Consider the following 6000-nt stretch of genomic DNA (forward strand, 5'->3'; position numbering starts at 1 on the left):
CAACTCTTCTAGAGATTTTGGTAAAATAAAATACAGGCTCGAAGGTTCCGATCGCTTAGCATATTTAGATCTGCCATAACGCTTATTATCTATAATTTTTAAAACTTTCAATGTTTCAATGTTCTGAATATAGAGTAATAAAGCACCTTGTTGGCCGAGTATGATGTTTTTTGATATTTCTAGATATTCAAGACATTTTGTTGCAGCAGAAAATCTTTGAAACGCATAAAGACCTATAGAAGTAATGTATAAGTCGTGTAATGTCAGTCGTTTCAAACAAATTGGCCATAAGTACTTCATTTTGCTGTAATCTAAGTTAAACTGATTACTAAACCTACTAAATGCTATTTCAATATTTGTCATGGTCTTTCCTTTTAAAACACCAAAAGATCTAAATATTTGATCTACTGGATTATTAGGTAAATCATGACCTAGCCATAATGTTATTGAATCTAATTTAGGAAAATGTTTAAAAAATCCTCCGATATGGACGGTACCTTGTGTAAGTGCAAAGACATGACTGGCATCATTTTAATATGAGTGAACATTTCGTTGTTGAATTGCACTTTTGTCGATTTAGGGGAAATGATCAAACGGTTCAACTTACTTAATGTAGACCATTGCCCTGGAAATTGGAAATTTGGATATATGTCGAACGAAAGAGTCCTAAGTGACAGGATTGTTGATATTTCTTTTATTTGGTCAGCCTGGTAGCCTTTCAGTTTATTGTTATCTATTGAAAGATATTGAAAACATTTCAGGTTGTCTAACACTCCACTTGGTAACATTTTCAATGAGTTTTCGTCCAGATGTAGTCTTTGTAGACGAAGTCATCCACGAAAAGCCATTTTATCGATTGATTGTATAAGATTATTATCTAAGTGAAGCTCGGTAATGTTTTGAAAATCTTGAAAGGTAAAGGCTCTGACTATTGTTATGTTGTTTCTACTAAAATCCAGGCTGGTCGCATGTATTGGTAAGTGTCTCGGTATTCTTGTCAAGGCTAAACGGCTACAATCAACAATATTGTTTTGAACGTTGCATTTCATCTCATTTACATAACCATCAACTACAAGGATGAAAAATATCAATCTTAGTTTGATATGTTTATAAATTATTTAAATGATAGTTTTGCACAGAGTCTAATTTAAATCATAGTTCAAGTAAACATTGTAATGTAACAAACAGATGAAAGAGTATACTCTTTTCGAAAGGGTTAAGGCTGTTAGGTGGTTAAAACAAATCAAAATAAAGCATAAATGGGTCCGTGAACACACAGTTGTTCGATACTTTATTCGAACATTTTTGCAAATCTGTTGTCTTTACTTCATCACAAATATGGTTTTTTTTTTTGTGATTAGGGAAAGCCCCAAAACCCTTTACTCAACTTTATGATTTACGATTTTAGTATGGAAAGATCAATCACAGAAAATACCGATCTCCGAGGAAAATTCAAAACGGAAAGTCCCTACTCAGATAACAAAATCAAAAGCTTAAACACATCAAACGAATGGATAACAACTGTCATATTCCTGACTTGGTACAGGCATTTTCTTAAGAAGAAAATGGTGGATTAAACCTGGTTTTATAGCTAGCTAAACCTCTCACTTGAATGTTTTCTGGGAAAGCCAACAAATAATTCAACGACAATTTATAACTTACTGATGAACAATCACAGTTCTTTTCTATGCAGCTTGCAATGTTCAATACATTAAAAGAGATTGATATGTTTGTGTTGTACGGCATATATAATAAATATTAACGTCATTAGAAAACAAGTTATATTGCTAGGTCTGTAAAATGATTCGTGAAACCTTTATTCTATTGGCTAGGGTTGTAACATAGTATTTGATAAACGACCTACTCATGGGACATTGTGAATCGGTGGGGATACCAACATGTTCTAAAGATCTGTTACAGTAAAAACATACTAGGTCATTTCCCTCGTGAAATAGTATAACACACAACTGACCTGTCTATCGTAAATTCAAGTGGTCCTGATTTGAAACTAAAAGACAAAGAGAAATAAGCCCAATTGTGTTTAAAAAAAGATGAACAACTATTTTGTTTTAGGAAGGGATAAATCATTTGTGTACAAAAATACCTGGTCCAAACAAAGAGTTCTCTGATTTTTACATCATGAATAAATGTTGATTTGTAACGTTTTAACAGACAGCGCCTTCTGTCGAAATTCACTGTGCTTTTCGTCCAACCCATTTGTTCCATTATTCACAAAATGCAGACTTTATAAATGAAATTATAAGGGAGAATAAAAAGATACTAGCATTGTCCACTTACTTCGTGTTCCGCTATAGATAATGCCGTCTTTCTCATAACAGAAAGTTTGTTGCCTAAGGTGAACATATTCATTTTTATTCGAACTTCAAATAAAGGATACCACATATACTGCAAAGTCTGCTTATATAAATATTGTTTTACACATATACAAATTGACAATGTAGGTCGTATGTCAACTTTACTTAACATATGGGGGTATTAACAGATCCCCAATTTTGAACTCTCTATATTTATGCAGAATCAATCCAGCAATAGCTGTGGTTGATATTGATATGGTTTGGAAAAATTGAAATATAAGTCAAGACATTTCTCAAAAGGATAAAATACCCAAAAATGACTTATTGTTTAGATATCGTCGTCTTTTATATTGAAGGTGTAACACCACTGATTCGGGCCCGGCCAGAAAGCACATACCAGAAAGTAGTACATATTTAACACAAAATAGTTCCTTCGCAGGAGTGTAACTTTCAAAATATGTAGAATATCTAGGTATTTTTGGTATCAAATGAAAACTGAATGACTGGTGATCATTGTAGAACACTTTTTGACTTATAATTTTTAATATTAAAAAAACTGTACCAACTTTTAAAAAGAGGGTACATTTTGCCTGCTTGTCAGATCTGAAGTACCTGTTTTTGTTACATCCGAAGTTCCGGGAACCAGTTCTTTCTTATATGCCATTAAAGGTATGTTGATAAAGTGTTGCTTTGACATGCAATTATTGTCACTTTATTTGAACTTAAAACAAAAGAGCTGTGCCTGCTTGAAATTGAAGAATTTAACATAGAAAGCAATGGAGCCATGCATTAGTGGTGTACTTCCTGAAGGCATTACAGTTTTAGTGCTTTGATCGTACTTTTATAAGTTGGATGAAGGCATGCTACTGTAATATCTTTTGTGCAGCGTTAAATCAAGGACATATTTCAGATTTTTGCACTTAGAAATGGGCATCTGTCAAGGTGATTCTCTGTCTCCTTGTCTAATTATTTTTTATTTTAGTGCTTCCTTTGACCAATAATTGTTAACTTTTTATACATTGTGACTAGTATGGAGAGTTGTCTCATTGGCACTCCTGCCACATCTTCTTATTTATATTGCATCGATCAGTACAGCTATCAAAAATGATCGCGATGTTGCTGATGTTATAATTGATGACTTAAATTGATTTTTTGGTCATGTACCAAGTCAGGAATATGGCAGTTATTATCTAAAAGTCCTTTCTATGTATGTTGGCATTTGTTTTTGTTCCAGTTCAGTGTTTCTGTTGTTCCGTGTTTTCCCAGTATAGTTGATGTGTTTCCCTCGGTTTTAGTTTGTTACCCGGATATGTTTTCTCCTAATTGATTTATGACTATTGAACAGCGGTATACTGCTGTTGCCTTTATCTAAAAGTATAATATCAATATTAAACTTATTAATTTTTTTTTGTATTATAAAAATGAATGTAATTCCAAAATAAAGGCAACAGTAGTATACCGCTGTTCAGTAGTCATAAGTCAATTAAGAGAAAACAAATCAGGGTTACAAACTAAAACCGAGGGAAACACATCAAGTATAAGAGGAAAACAATGGAACATACGGAAAAGTATGATAGAAGGTAGTTATAGATTGAAATTAAATGCTTCGCTGAGCGCAGACTGATACGAGCTCACAGGTCGAACCCTGAACAGTTGGGGCAAGTGTGGACACAATTTTCAAGCTTGATACTGTCTCAATTTGGATTATGATCAAATTTTTGACATAATTTAGGTTTCTGACACAAAATATATGTGGTCAAAGATCTTAAAAAATTAAAAAGTTGGACATTTGATTTACCTATAATGGTCTGATATCCAGAATCTAACAACATGGTTAGATTCAGCATATAAAAAAACAACAAAAATTTTATTTTAGTTGAAATCAAACAAAGTTTAAATTTGGACCCTTCAAAACTTAAATTGGACTTGAAGATTTCTTGCTATTGCCCAATACTGTGCTATTGTACATTTCAGGCAATTGAAGATTTCTTGCTATTGAGCTATACTGTGCTATTGCGCAATACTGTGCTATTGTGCAATACTGTGCTATTGTGCAATACTGTGCTGTTGTACAATACTGTGCTATTGCGCAATAATGTGCAATTGAAGATTTCTTGCTATTGCGCAATACTGTGCAATTGAAGATTTCTTGCTATTGCGCAATACTGTGCTATTGCGCAATACTGTGCAATTGAAAATTTCTTCTTGAAACTTTCAACAAATTTTAAATTTCAAAAATTTTGAAGAAAAATATATGAACCCCCCAAAAAATTGAAAAAAACAACCCCCCCTACACTTTTTTACCCCCTCCCCTTTAGATTAATTACCCCCAAACTCAATCCCATCCGTCCCTTTGTGGTATTGAACCTTGTAGTACAAATTAAGAGAGATCCATAGATTTAAACACAAGTTATTGTCTGGAAACTAGAAAAATGCTTGTTTTTGGCCTCCTTTTGCCCCTTATTTCTGAACGTTTCGGGCAATTACCCTTAAACTTAATACCAGCCTTCCCTTTGTAATATGGAACCTTGTGGTACAATTTCAGAGAGATCCATACTCATACACACAAGTTATTGTCCGGAAACTACAAACATGCTTGTTTTTGGCCCTTTTTTTGGTCCCTAATTCCTAAACTGTTGGTACCATAACCCCCAAAATCAATCCGAACCTTCCTTTTGTAGTATTGAACCTTCTGGTATAATTTCATAGAGATCCATTTACTTAAACTAAAGTAATTGTCCGGAAACCAAATGTGCCTTCGGACGACGACGACAACGACGACGACATCATAGCATTATACGAACGCAAAAAATGATTTGCGGTTGTATAAACAGAATCGAATTCCTGTAAAAAAATTTTTATAAATAATTTCGGTAAATATTGAAATATTGGCTTTATCTTCCCGTAATAGAAGGGAAATATCTACTGTGCGTATTATTATGTATTTGTTTATTCTACATTGGCTAGAGGTATAGGGGAGGTTTGAGATCTCACAAAATAGGTTTAACCCGGCTGCATTTTTAAGCCTGTCCCAAGTCAGGAGCCTCAGGCCTTTGTTAGTCTTGTGCTATTTAACTATTATATATGCATATGTAAAAACATATTGCCCTTAGAAAAAAACATGGCTGGTAAGAATATTGACGTATATTTCATTTTGTTTGAAATTGGGTTTTTTCCTGTTTGCTATTAGTAGGACTTACATATTTATAGTTGGGAACTAGTTTAACTAGTTCTGCAACAGTACTTAATATTTGATTTTAAGTGCATAAGGCACGAGAAAAGTTTTGGCGGTTTCTACGGGTGGGGTTTAATGATTTTATGGTACTATATAAAGTTTGGCATTTAAATGTAGTAGTATCGAAGGTGCTCTCAGTAACGTCGAATCGAAGATCGTCACATTAGTTCATATGTTCCGGACCATATGAGTATTTGGACCATATAGGTTTTTTCTCAAATATGCATTACAAACGTTTCGATCATACAATAAAAACAATGATGGTAACATTAACATTTATTATTCTATTATTTAAAGGCTATATAAACGTTAAATATTGATGCCACAGCGATAGTCTCCCTTTAAAAATTCTAGATTAGTATTTACTTAATTAACATGATTAAATGTTTATAATATGTTTAATTTTATCTAGACAGGCTATAATACAAAGTAGCTTTATCAATTTAACTT

This window comes from Mytilus californianus, unplaced genomic scaffold, assembly GCF_021869535.1.
Source record: "Mytilus californianus isolate M0D057914Y unplaced genomic scaffold, xbMytCali1.0.p SCAF_15, whole genome shotgun sequence".
NCBI classification, from domain to species: domain Eukaryota; kingdom Metazoa; phylum Mollusca; class Bivalvia; order Mytilida; family Mytilidae; genus Mytilus; species Mytilus californianus.